Source organism: Silene latifolia, chromosome 9 (assembly GCF_048544455.1).
Source record: "Silene latifolia isolate original U9 population chromosome 9, ASM4854445v1, whole genome shotgun sequence".
NCBI lineage: Eukaryota > Viridiplantae > Streptophyta > Magnoliopsida > Caryophyllales > Caryophyllaceae > Silene > Silene latifolia.
The window spans coordinates 37,111,992-37,126,511 of record NC_133534.1 but is presented as its reverse complement, the minus strand read 5'-3'; positions in this window follow the sequence as shown (position 1 = coordinate 37,126,511).

Here is a 14,520-nt window from a genome sequence, read left to right as displayed (position 1 = left end):
TTAGGGTTTAAAACGATGTTTGCATATCATATATCGTAGTAGCTATGACCTTGTTTGAAATCCATACTTGACTTAGTAGAGGCCGTTATTGACGGGCGGGGTTGGGTGTCCTTATGGGCTTCCCAACACGTACCCTCACCCCTTACTCAAGATCTATGGTTTGTGGATCCGTCTAAATACCATTGGATTACGAGAGTCATTCAAATCGAGTGATATAGGGTACAAGTCTTTATCTTTAATCACTCGTAGTCGATTGGCTTTATGCTTTTCGATGAAAGGTGTAAAGTTGACTTGAACGGTTCCAAGTTCCCAAAAAACTTGGTGGCGACTCTAATTGGTCTTAATTCGATTCGAAAGAACCTCGAGTCGATTATGCCTAGTATGGATCCCGCGGATCGTTATGTTATTCCTCGTTATGTTAGCTGTTATGTTAAAGATAAGATGACTAAATTACCTATTAATTCATCCCCCTTACGGATCGTTTGGCATCTCTGCCCGATAGAGTTTCGTTAATGGATGAAAATTCTTATTCGGTATAGTATAATAAGAGATATATTGTGGAAGTAATACTCTATAACTTTATTACATGTCCAAAATTTATATATAACACTCAGTTGGAGTTCACAAAACGGGTACTACTACACACTCTTCTTCACAATGTAAATCCCTCAAGAAATAGAGGAATAATTTTTCAAGAAACAACCATAATCGTTATTGTTATCGCATACGTTTCATTACTACTTACTCAACTACCTACTAACTTGGAGGGTGTAAAAAAACAATGTTCAGACTTACTCACTATTACACCATAACAAAAATTAATGTATGCTGCATCAAAGACAAATTTTTTATCGATAAACCGTTAAAGAAGAAAATTAATTCATCATCACATCCAAACAACTCTAAAAACAACAACGAATTGGTTAGCTAAACAAATGAAATACACTAAAACAAAACAAAACAAAATTAGGACTCTATACAATGCATGGAATCATATAAATAGTCAAAGGATGCTCCTCTCTGTCATCTTGGCTTGTGTTACGGCTGCGAAATTGAAACATAATATCATTAGTAAGAGCAATTATACTAAACCATATCAAGAAAAAAATAATAAGCAACCAAGTTCACAATAATATTGTGCAGACCCTCGATTATAAAGATGTTCTAAGATGGCATTTATAGTTATCGACTTACCGTCAATAGCATCAATGCCATGCAACAGAGTACAATGATTCAATTCTCAATATTTACCCTTCACAGTTTTCTGAAAAATCATAAAAAGCACAAAATTAGATCTCACAATATAAAAACATACCGCGTGGCAAACCAACATTAACGGGATGCAATAAATTAAAACAAAAATTAAGGTTATGCACAATTAAGTTATGGCCGGGGATGGGGGATATGAGGCACATCCAAAAGCATACCTTTATTGTGGGTTTATATACACTATTATTTCTAGTTCTAATCAAATACGCTTCTATATAAAATAAAAAGATAATGATAAAATCTAATTAGCTGTACAATTACTATACGGTTAGAATAAGATAATTTTACATCATGAATTATTATCTCTAGATATAATTTTATTAATAAATACTTTAGGTAGTTTCAAAAAGTTGGAGACTCTCACATCGCTCGAAAAAAGCTTCCTTTAATAATATAGATAGATATTGATGATTGATTACTAAATTGTCAACCGTCATCTTTTAAAGTTTTGTTTTTTTTTACGAAAATCTCAAATAAATCATAACTTGGATCTTAGATTTTCAAATGGCCATTTTCTTTGATCAAAGTATAAATTTGGAGAGATAATCAATTTGACAAAAAAAATATTAGTCAGTTCCGACCTGTGCTCTACAATTTATGCTCAATTGAAAATTTTAAGAGCAAAAAAAAGGACATCTTGTGCTTGAAATTTAAATGTCAAGGGTAGCATCTAGCATGTGCGCAAACTTAAAAAGTTGGGTACCACGTGCAAAATAACAAAGTTCAGGAGTACCACGTGAATTTTCCGGAAATAAAAAATACGGAACACAGAGCCTTCCTTGCATCTTTTAAGTTTTGTTCAGGGATACCACGTAGGATTTGAATTTGAAATATGGAACACAGAGAAAATACGTTAGTGATCGTGGTCTGTTTGCTTTAGTAAACCCTAAACACACCAACATTATTATAGTAATGGAGCAGTGCGGGTGCTACTTCTGGACAATGGGCCCACGGGGGCGCTTGGTAAGGAGAACAAGCGTTTGCATTTGTGGAGTCGCCACCAATTTATTGTGGAAAATTGGAAACCGTTAGAATACCTCGTGTCATGTCAAGACACAAAGTAGTGACATGAACACCAAGAACTCGTTACCCTTAGCATTCTATGTCTAGAATGACTCTCGTGGATGCCAATGAACACAGATGTTCACAGAGATCTGGAGTAAGGGGTGAGGGTACGTATTAGGAAGCTCTTTTGATCGAACACCTAATCCCGCCCGCCTCGATAGCGGCCTCTACTAATGATTAGGGAAATTATCTATACTCGATATATTGTCGATTATACGCATGCAATGCAACATCCATAGAATTAATCCTAGCATGTGAGAATTAATACTAAGTCGGTGAACACGTAATTTAATCATACAATTGATGTCAAAGTCGGGATTTACGTTCAATTGCATGTGAAGGCATACAAGTGATAATAAAGAAATACAATGATAAAAAAAAATACAATAAAGGAAAATTACAATTACAATAATTATATCGGGTTTAATGATTTATGTCGAAAATACATCTAAAACGGATAATTTGGAAAAGAACAAAATGAATGAATGAACAGGAATTAAGGCGATAATACGAATAATAGTTAATTAATTACGTAATTAAATAAACTGGGTCGAGGCAAAACGGGAGTTCAGAGACTGAAGTCAGCCAGGAACAGGCGCAGCAGAGCTGCGCCCTCTGGAAGAGGCGTAGCAGTCACTGCGTCTGTTCCTTGGCTCAGTTCTGGCTGTGTAGCCGGAATTGCGAATTGTTAATGCTCATTGGTGATTTTAATGATTGATTAGTACTATTTACTCGGATGAAAGTGATTAACAGATTATTTACATGATTAATAGTCATGAAAACGATAAACACGGATGAGACGGAATTAGGATGAATTATACATGATTTATAAGGATTAATTAATGGATTAAACAAACTAAATAAATTAATTAGGTTAATTAGATTAAATATGATGGATATGATAATAAACAGGTGAGAATATATCAAAGATCGAATTCCAGAAACCCAATATGAATGAATCGAATTTCTACAACCCGGATTTGACTTTAATGACGAAAACCCGCAAATATTAATTACTTGGGATTGAAGTCGGGAATTTAAAAGATGAGTTATATGTTAATGACGATGAACAATATGCATGACAAATTATTATGCTCAGATTGTTACATTAAAACAAGGAACAAACGAAAGAAAAAGAAAAAGAACGAACGAATTAACGAAAGACGAAGGAAGAAGAAAGGAAGCAGGAACTGCGGCAGCCTCACGAAGAGGCGCAACAGGTACTGCGTCCTTTCGAAGAGGCGCAGCAGTTGCTGCGTCCTTTCTCGACGGTTGTCCTCTGATAATCCGTAAAAGGGGTTTTAAAGCATGGTTTTAGAAATCGGTTTTAATTATATTTTCGACATAAATCTTACAATATGATTACAATAAATAAATAACAATAAGTAAAAGAGAGATTTACATCCTCAGACTTACATGTTTGACGAAACGAGATGAACTAAGTTAACGTTTAGTGATGCTCGACTCGAATGTAACGAAAGTGCCCTCGTAAGAGGAAAACGATTAAGATTGATTAAAGTTGATTATGGTGGAGTTGGTCAAATTGGCCGGTCATGCAAAACGAGGCTGGTACTCAGAAAGATCCGAGCTTACGTGGTCGAAAGTTCAAACTCGTAGGCGCCAAAAAGTAAGAACGTGGTCTAGAATGCAAAGGGAGAAGAGAAGGGCGGACACTCGCGTGAGAAATATGTGAGACCGAAGGTCTCTATTTATACTAATCACGTGGAGGAAGTAGAGTTTTCGGAGAGACTTTGGAAGTGAATCTCGAAAAGATATGAAAAGATACGAAAAATACGCAGAAAAGGACTTGGGAAGAGGCACAGCAGACACTGCGTCTCTTGGAAGAGGCGCAGCACCTGCTGCGTCTATTCCCAAGTGGTTTCCTCCTGCGGAAGAAAGATTTCCGTGTTTAGTTTATGGAATTACGGAATAGTTTGGTTTTCCTTAATATTTTGTGTGAATATTACGGGAAATTATTTACCAAAGACTAAAAGATTTATAAAATATGGAATAGAAATATCCGGAACATTCCAGAACATTCTGACTCGGCATTTTAATGGTCACGAAAAATGAAGACTCGTTTTAGGCCCGGACTCCAAATGTACTCTAATTACTGTCAAAACGACCGTATCGGCGCGTAGATGACAATTAAGAGGTAGATATAAATGTTTGAGCGATCACTTGACGATAAACTTACGAACTGTCACAAATCGTTCCGCGTACCAAACATGCGGCCCAATCATCACCGGGTGGTTTGCGGGAGGTGCAGAAATGAGGTATCTACGCTATTTTACGTCATTTATTCACTGACTTTTAGTAGAGTTGGCGATTAAATTACTCGGATAAGTCGAGTCAAAGCGGGTTGGATCATATATGGTTATGTCGGGTTAGTGAAGGGTTCGAGCCAGTTACAGTTTATATCGAGTCATCTTTGAATCGGGTTATGAGTGGGTAGCAATTCGGGTCGGGTCATTAGAAAGTAAGTACCGGGTTAGCTTATCAATATATATTTATCTTATGTATTTAGTTTGTGATGAGTAATTTTATGTTTAAACAATGTATATGTGTACTAATTGTAATTTTAAGTGAAAACTTTGTCAATTTGGTCTTATTTACACATTATTAAACTACATTATTATTGGGTCATCCATCAGGCCAAGTCAATATCGGGTTGAAAAAATAAGGTTGTCATCGGTTATCGGTTTAGCCTCGGGTTGGGTGGGTTTTGGTTCACCAAATTTTCGGGCTCTACTGGTTAGGTTTTGGGCGGGTCGGGCTGGGTTCCTCGGGTCGAGTGAACTTTCGCCAGCTCTAGCTTCTATATTGCTTATAAATAGACCTGGCAAATTGACCCAGCCTGAACTCGACAAAAACACTCGAACTCAAGATCCGAATTGACCCGACCTACTAACTGACCTGAATATTTATTGTTATAAACGGATTATTATCTATGAATAATTCGATAATAATTGACCAGAAACTTACCCAAACCCGAAATAACCTGACCCAATCTGAACCCGAGCTGAATTAGTTCGATCTTGTTGACCCATTTGCCAAGACTACAGTTATAAAGCCGTATAAGTCACTATTAGTGGAATGTTTGCTTCAAAAAAACCTCCTTTTTAGTGCGTTGTTCAATTACTAGTATAGATCTCACCCAATACATGCGTGTTATATATAAATTTTTTATTTTTTTAGGGTGTTATTTAAATAAGATTCTCATTAATATTTAACTAGTTTGGATCTCATGTAATATATGCACGGTATTTATAAAATTTTACTTTTTAGTGTACTCTGTATTATTTATGGATTTTAAATCAATTCACTTATTTTTAATGTTTCTCATCACTTTATTTTGATTTGAGTAGTAAAAATTAAAATTTTAAAAAGTCATTAAATGAGTATTTTAATGAAAGTTTTCTTTTTATCGAAAAATTAAAGATGTTATTTTTAGAATATTTGTACTATTAACATTTTTTTTGCAACTTCTTATCATTGAAAGTCAATAAATTTTCAACGTACAATTATTTAAAAAAAAGTATATTTTTTATCATATAATAATGGAGATAGATTTATGTATAATGTGAAATAATATAGAATGTTTCAAAAGTTAAATTTATTAAAAGATTGTGCCATTAATTACTTACCATACCTATAATATATGCTAAAAAGACTATGTTTTATTTTCGGAAATATGGTTTAGGCGGGAAAAATGAGAATTTCACCTATTCTTTTAGTAAATAGGGGATATTTCAGTTCATTGTTTTTTTATTGAAGCAAAAAAAAAAATTTTTGATTTGGAAAACTAATAAAAAAGAATAGAGTAAAGTTATAAAATGTGTATTTTTATAAATAAAAAAAACTTTTTTTTACCATAAAACTAAGAATTTCATTTTATAAAATTTCTGAAACTTTTTTAATAATTTTTTTTGTCACAAACCTAACTAATAGTAAATATGTGTTAAGTTATTTTCTAAAGTAACAGTTATTGCATTATGAAAAATTTAGAAACTTATAGGTCTATAGTTAAATAGCAATTTTATTTTATTATAATAAAAAAATCATAATTTTAAATTTAATTAAAAGTTTAGAGTTTAATTACTATGAGATTATATTTTAAGGAAAATGTAATGTTTTATTGAATGAGAAAGTTTCACTTGTTTCCTTTTTGAGCTATATGTATTTTGGAGGGAAAACTTGTAAGAGGATTATTTCCATTTGTTTCATTCAGTAACGGATCTTAGACTATGTGGGCACGGGGCTAGACGGCTAGCCCACCCTAGAATGTGTGTTATGTATAATTCAGTTACTTTGTAGCATCATTGGTAATGTGGTCTAGTGGTTTACAAGGTAGTTTTTCATAGGGGAGACCCCGTGTTCGACCCCTTAAAGCTCCATTAAATCAACTTTGATTCTCGACCCCCTTGACATTTTACTCAAGGTTCGTCGTTCACTACTGGTTCCATTGATTTCTTAACGTTTACTTTTACACTAATATTATGGAGATGTCAAAATAAGTGGGGTAGAAAGGTATTTGACAATGAAAGGACTTTATTACCCAAAACAAATGGGTAACTATGGTATCATAGTCATTTAATAAGATTGTAAGTGACGAACAATAAAAACGTAAATAATTAAATGGAACATCTCAAAATAAAATACATAAAAAAACATAGGGTTATTTAATGAAAATACTCCGAACTATTGCACCCCTTCTCAAAATACTCCATACTTTGAATTAACTACGAATACTACTAACTAATACACCCCTTCCCGCATAATAGAACAGGTGGAAGGGCTACCTGTTCCACCGGTCATCCTTGTTTAAAACTTAATTTTTCATTCTTAATTCACCATTAACACTTAACAGTACTCTCGTAGTATCACAAAAATTGAGCAACATCAGCACTTTTCATCTCACCACTTTTCATCTCACTCTTCTAATTAGTATTACCATAAGTACAGAATCAAATCCCAACATTTACTTGGCTATTAATAATCGATCAACAACATCTCCTCTTTATTCTCTTCCATTAATTCTTCTAGTAAGCTCTTTGTTTCTTTTTCCAAGATTTCATCTTTTGTAATTGGAGTTTTCAATTACTTATTTTTTGATTAATTCTCTGTTTTCTGGTTGCAAGCTTTGATTTTTTTAGGATGTTTCATTTATATATTGTTTTCGCATTGACGGGTTTTTGATTGATTGCTCTTATAATCAATGTAACTGTTTTTGTTTTTCTGGGTTTTTCATTTTGATACTGTATTAAACTTGATGGGTTATTAATATTATCCGCTCATATGAAATTAAGGGATTTAATTGGTTATTTGGTTGATCAATGATGTTTGGTTTACATCATTTTGGGGTTTCACTGTTTAATTTGGGGTGTGAATGCTCATTTGCTTGATCAAAGTTCAAATTATGTACTTTTCTAATCGTTTATGCAACGGAGATTAGTGCTTTTTTGGAACATGTTATTACTCAAAACATGGTTACTAACATGGGATCTGATATGATCTATTAGTCGATATAGTGGAGATTAGAGCTTTTATTCATATAAATTATGTATACTGTCAATTATCTTAGTATGACAAACAATCTATATGATGGCAGGTACTCATTGGGAGATGAGGTGAAGAAGATGAAGTTCTTTGATAAAGAAAAAAGTGGGTCCCACTAAACATATTACCTGATACAACAGGTAAAATAGAGAGCAATTCTGTTAGAGGAGAGTGGGTGCATTAGTTGATAGTAATCATAGTTAATTTAAAGTATGTAGTATTTTGAGAAGCACTGTAATAGTTCAGAGTATTTCCGTTAAATAACCCAAAAACATAATGAATGGAGAAAGTATTATATAGAGTCATCAGCCGTAAGATAGTTAATACTCCATTATAATTACGGAGTACTATTTCATAAGTAAAGTTTTATGAACAACTTAACCGTAATCTCAAACAGTGGCGTTTTTAATAGCTCTAAGTAGAAGATATAAAGGATTGTAAAATTGTTTTTAACAACTCTAAGCGTCTTTTTGGCTAACAAACACAAATTGGCTAAACACACCATTTTTAAAAAAGTTAAACCTTAAAAATAGAAACAACTTTGATGCTTCTAGTTTCAAAAACATTTCTAGAAAATTAAGTTTCAAAAACAAAAACTCATTTTTAACAACTTAGGCCTAACATGCTCTTATTCTCCCTAAAAACAAGAATAAAAGAAAAAGATAATAGTGTTAGTGTGTTACTTTTACTTAACTCATTTCTTATCACCATTGATTAAAACTCTAGTAAAATAAAAAATGTCGATTAAAACATGAGGATTTGATAAACATATAAAGATCCTTCTATCAATAATCATAAACTTGATAGAAATAAAGAATTTATTATTTTGATTAGTTAAAAGTGTTTTCAATACATTATTTGTCTTTTTATCGTATTATTTCACCATGTATAATTACAAAATTTAAGATTATTTGTCACGCCAAATCATACTTTCTCTCTCTAAAACTTTTGTTTTCCCTTCTCTCTAAAAAACAAAAAAACCCTACCCTAATATATTTGCTCCGCCGCCTCCTCTAACCACACACTGTTTCCCCGTCTCCCTTACCCAATCGCCGGAGACGGGGTCATCCCAAGGCCTATCTCCGGCGATTTATCGCATCTCATCTACTGATTCTTCCCTTATGATTTGACCTCACCTTTTCTCCCTCTTGACGGAGCACTGTTTCTTTCTCGACCGTTCGATGGTTTTGACGGTTGTCTGCCTGGTTCAATCTTCTGTCTTCTCTGTTCCTACGATTCTCTTTCTAGTCATAGAAAGCTTTGCATTCAACTCATGGGTGTTTCCCCTTGCCCTCGTCCCTTCCCCCACCCCTGGTAAGACTCTTCCTATCTTTAATACCGTATGTCCTTGTCGTGGGTGTCGATGAGTATAGCTCATCTTGTTTGTGTCATTGTGGTCATGGATTTGGGCCAATTTGGTGTTCCCCTTCCCCCACCAAATGGTTCCATTTTCGAGTCCTTTTAGTGTCGGTCTCTGCGTTTCTTAGGGTTGATCTTATTGCATGTAGGCCGATGGTCTGGGGGGTATTCTTTGGTTTCGGGTGTTGTTGTTGGTGTCTTAGTGTCAGCTAGTTCTGCTGCATCGATCTTGGTTTCGGTGAGTCCGTTGGGTCTGTCGTTTTCTTTGTCGTCTGAGGTCAAAGATGAGGTGTTTTTTGGCTGAAATGTGTGCGGTATGGTGGAGTCGGGTGTTTTGGCAGTGATGTTGGTTCGGGTCGGATGCAGTGGGATTCACCTCTAACTAATGTTTAAGTCGTGTTTTTTGTTCTTTCAAATAATGATCTCCTGCTGGTTTGGGGTGTCCTATCTTCTTACCAGTGGATTAATTATGACAACTGTAACATTGCATCCGGTCTGTGTTGAGCCCATCTCTTTACGGCCTTTAGAGATGGTGTTGGTTAGGGGGCTGTTCAAGTGGCTTTTTCCGTTGTTACCTATTTATTTACTCACTTTTCCTGGTTACGGGGTCTTGGTTAGCGAGGTTTGTTTTCCAAAGTGTAGGGGTTTTATCTCCTCTGGAGTTAGACTGTTATGGTTTACTTTCCGCCTTTTCTTTCTACATCCTTGTGGCGTAAGTGCACTTTGCTCTCTCTCTCTCTCGATGACTTAAGGGTCTCGTTGGTTTCTGGATGATGTGTATCATAGCTGAGAAGATGAATCTCCGAGATACTCTATTGGGTCTTGTTGCAGGTATTTTTTCGAACCTCGGTCAACTAAGATGAGTAAAGATATGTTCGATCATGTGGCCAACTCTATTCGTCTCTTCAAGCATGTAGTGGGTGTTGAAGTTGATCTTAGTGTCCAGTTTGTCGTACTTCATCAAAACGCTTACTGTACCCGATGTTGTTACTATGTGTCTATGTTGTCTTAGTTTATGGTTTTACTGAAATAAGTGCTTTTGACTCGTGTATAAGAACTCTTTTTTCACGGTTGTAAAAAAAAAAAATTAAACCGACTTAATTTGAACTCAATCCCTCCTACTACTAAGAAAATAAAAATTCTCTTAGTTTTTCCTCCAAAAAACATCTAACTAAATAAGGTAATAAGTAAAAAATTCTTTCATTATATTATTATCTTTTAATTGAATATATTCTTATAAATAAACTCTAATTTTTTAAATAAATTCATAATTATGATTTTTTTCATTAAAATAAAATAAAATTGATATTAAATTATAAACTATAAGTTGCTAAATTTTCAGTAATGCAATAATTATTACTGCAGAGAATATATAATTTGACACATTCTTACTATTAGCTTCGTGACAAAAAATAAATGCATTAAAAAAAATCACAACTTAAATAATTTTTTTTTATTAGTTTTCGGTTTTCAATTTTTTTGTTTCATATCAAAATACAATGGAGTGAACTCATAAATATCAATGAGGTGCATATTTAAAAAGTATAAATCCTCCCATATATATACTAAGAGAAAACTTCTCTAAAATTTCCCTCCAAAGTGCTCAAACTTATACCTGTAAACAAATTAGATTTTCATTTATTAAACTAATTTTTCATTTAAAATATAACTTGACACATGCTTAGTATTAGCCTCGTGACAAAAAATAAATGCACTAAAAAAAATCACAACATAAATAATTTTTTTACCAGTTTTCCATTTACATTTTTTTTGTTTCACATAAAAATACAATGGAGTGAACTGATAAATATTAATGAGGTACAAATTTAAAAAGTATAAATCCTCCCATATATTAAGAGAAAACTTCTTTAAAGTTTTCCCTCCAAGTGTTCAACCTTACTAGTGTTAATCTCGTGCAAAAAAATGCACATGTATTTTTAATAATGAATTTTACTAAGAAGCGTGAAAAGAGTTTCACGTTCATAAATACACTAAGCTAGATATAGAATAATATATTACTCTGGACATATTGAAGAGTAAAATTACTTAAAAAATTGTAAAATATATATATTATACATAATCTGAAAGCACATTATATTATTTCTATTCAAAAATCGATTTCCCTTTTGCAAGTTAATTTTATTTGTTGACTTAAATTTGTACAAAAATAAAAGTAGATTTTTTGTTGTGTATTGTAAAGTAATTTCTTAAAATTTAAAGTGCAGGGCACATAAAGTAGATTTGAAATGACAATTTTATTAATATAATAATGCAACATTGGTATAGTGTTTTGTAAAACTTAGTGAATAGATATAAATTTGTAAACTAAAAGAGCAAAAAAAAAAAGAAATTAATTTTTTTTAAATGGGGCCCACCACTAACAAAACAAATACAAGTTTTCCTAAAATTTCTCGACCAATCAGAAAGCTTTAAAAAACTCAGCTTTTATACTATGTAGATATATGAAAACTGTGGACAATGGGCCCACGGGGGCGCTTGGGAAGGAGAACAAGCGTTTGCATTTGTGGAGTCGCCACCAATTTATTGTGGAAAATTGGAAACCGTTCGAATACCTCGTGTCATGTCAAGACACAAAGTAGTGACATGAACACCAAGAACTCGTTACCCTTAGCATTCTATGTCTAGAATGACTCTCGTGGATGCCAATGAACACAGATGTTCACAGAGATCTGGAGTAAGGGGTGAGGGTACGTATTAGGAAGCTCTTTTGATCGAACACCTAATCCCGCCCGCCTCGATAGCGGCCTCTACTAATGATTAGGGAAGTTATTTATACTTGATATATTGTCGATTATATGCATGCAATGCAACACCCATTAAATTAATCCTAGCATGTGAGGATTAATACTAAGTCGGTTAACAAGTAATTTAACATACAATAAATGTCAAAGTAGGAATTTAGGTTCAATTATACGTGAAGGCATACAAGTGATAAAAGAAATACAATGATAAATACAATAAAGGAAAATACAATAATTACATTGAATTTAATGATTTATGTCGAAAATACTCCTAAAGCGGATAATTTGAGAAAAAGAATAAATAAAAAAAATTAACGAACAGGAATCAGGCAATAATACGAATAATAGTTAATTAATTACGTAATTAAAACTAAGTCATGGCAACACGGGAGTTCGAGACAGAAATCAGCCAGGAACAAGCGCAGCAGAGCTGCGCCCTCTGGAAGAGGCGCAGCAGTCACTGCGTCTGTTCCTTGGCTCAGTTCTGGCTGTGAAACCGGAATTGCAAGTCGTTAATGTTCGTTGGTGAATTTAATGATTGATTAGTATTATTTGACTCGGATGAAAGTGATTATCAGATTATTTACATATGATTACTGGTCATGAAAGCAATAAACATGGATGAAAACTAATTAGGACGAATTATTACAAGATTAATGAGATTAATTAACAAATTACGGAACTAACTAATTAATTAGGTTAAACATGATGAATTAATGACGGATTAATGATGAATATGATAAGAAATAGGTGAGAAATATATCAAAGGTCGAATTCCAGAAACTCAATATGAATGAATCGAATTTCCACAACCCGGTTTGACTTTAATGACGAAAACCCGCGAATATTGGTTATTTGGGATTTAAGTCGGAATTTAATGATGAATTATATGTTAATGACGATGAACAATATATATGTTAAATTATTATGCTATTATATCAAGAAATCGAAGAACGAATGAAAACAAATAAAAACAAACGAATTGACAAGGGACGAAGGAAGAAGAAAGGAAGCAGGAACTGCGGCAGCCTCACGAAGAGGCGCAACAGGTACTGCGCTCCTTCGAAAAGGCGCAGCAGTTGCTGCGTCCTTTCTCGACGGTTATCCTCTGATAATCCGTAAAAAGGGTTTTAACAAAGGGTTTTAGAAATCGGTTTCAATTGTATTTTCGACATAAACCTTACAATATGATTACAAAGAATAAATAACAATAAATAAAAGAGAGATTTACACCCTCAGACTTACATGTTTGACGAAACGAGATGAACTAAGTTTACGATTAGTGATGCTCGACTCGAATGCAACGAAAGTGCCCTCGTAAGACGAAAACGATTAAGATTGATTAAGTTGATTAGTTGTGGAGTTGGTCAAATTGGTCGGTCATGCAAAACAAGGCTGGTATTCAGAAAGATCCGAGCTTACGTGGTCGAAAGTTCAAGCACGTAGACGCCAAAAAGTAAGAACGTGGTCTAGAATGCAAAGGGAGAAGAGAAGGGCGGACACTCGCGTGAGAAATATGAGGAGCGAAGGCTCCTATTCATACTAATCACGTGGAGGAAATAGGGTTTTCGGAGAGACTTTGGAAGTGAATCTCGAAAAGATATGAAAAATACGCAGAAAAAGACTTGGGAAGAGGCGCAGCAGGCACTGCGTCTCTTGGAAGAGGCGCATCACCTGTTGCGTCTATTCCCAAGTGGTTTCCTCCTGCGGAAGAAAGATTTCCGTGTTTAGTCTATGGAATAACGGAATAATTTGGTTTTCCTTAATATTTTGTGTGAATATTACGGGAAATTGTTTACCAAAGACTAAAAGATTTATAAAATATGGAATAGAAATATCCGGAACATTCCAGAACATTCCGACTCGGCATTTTAATGGTTGTCAGAAAATGAAGACGGTTTTAGGCCCGGACTCCAAATGTACTCTAATTACTGCCAAAACGACCGTATCGGCGCGTAGATGACAATTAAGAGGTAGATATAAATGATTGAGCGATCACTTGACGATAAACTTACGAACTGTCACAAATCGTTCCGCGTACCAAACATGCGGCCCAATCATCACTGGGTGGTTTGCGGGAGGTGCATAAATGAGGTATCTACAGAGCCCCCACTTTGACTGAGGCTTGGATAAGGCGAAAGGCAAATTATAGCCATCAGGTCAATCTAAGATTACAACCTGATGACTATGGCGACGCGAGGCGGCTCAAGGGGTCTGAACCAAGGACCTGTCGTCGGGAACATTTTAGAGTCTGTCGACTACCGGGGAGGGTCGTTTAAAGTCCATTAGACTACGTAAGGAAGCTCGCCAGCCATAAGAAGAGACCATACCTTAGACACCCCTGGGTGAAACGGGACTGAAGACGCTTCGGCAAAACTCTTTGGTCTGAAGATTACTTGGTGTCTGAAGGCATTAGGGGCCATAGATATTCTGAAGAATCTTCTTAACACTTCTGAAGGCTAACTCTGAAGGCTATCTCTCACTAAAGGAAAGGCTGAAGGACAGC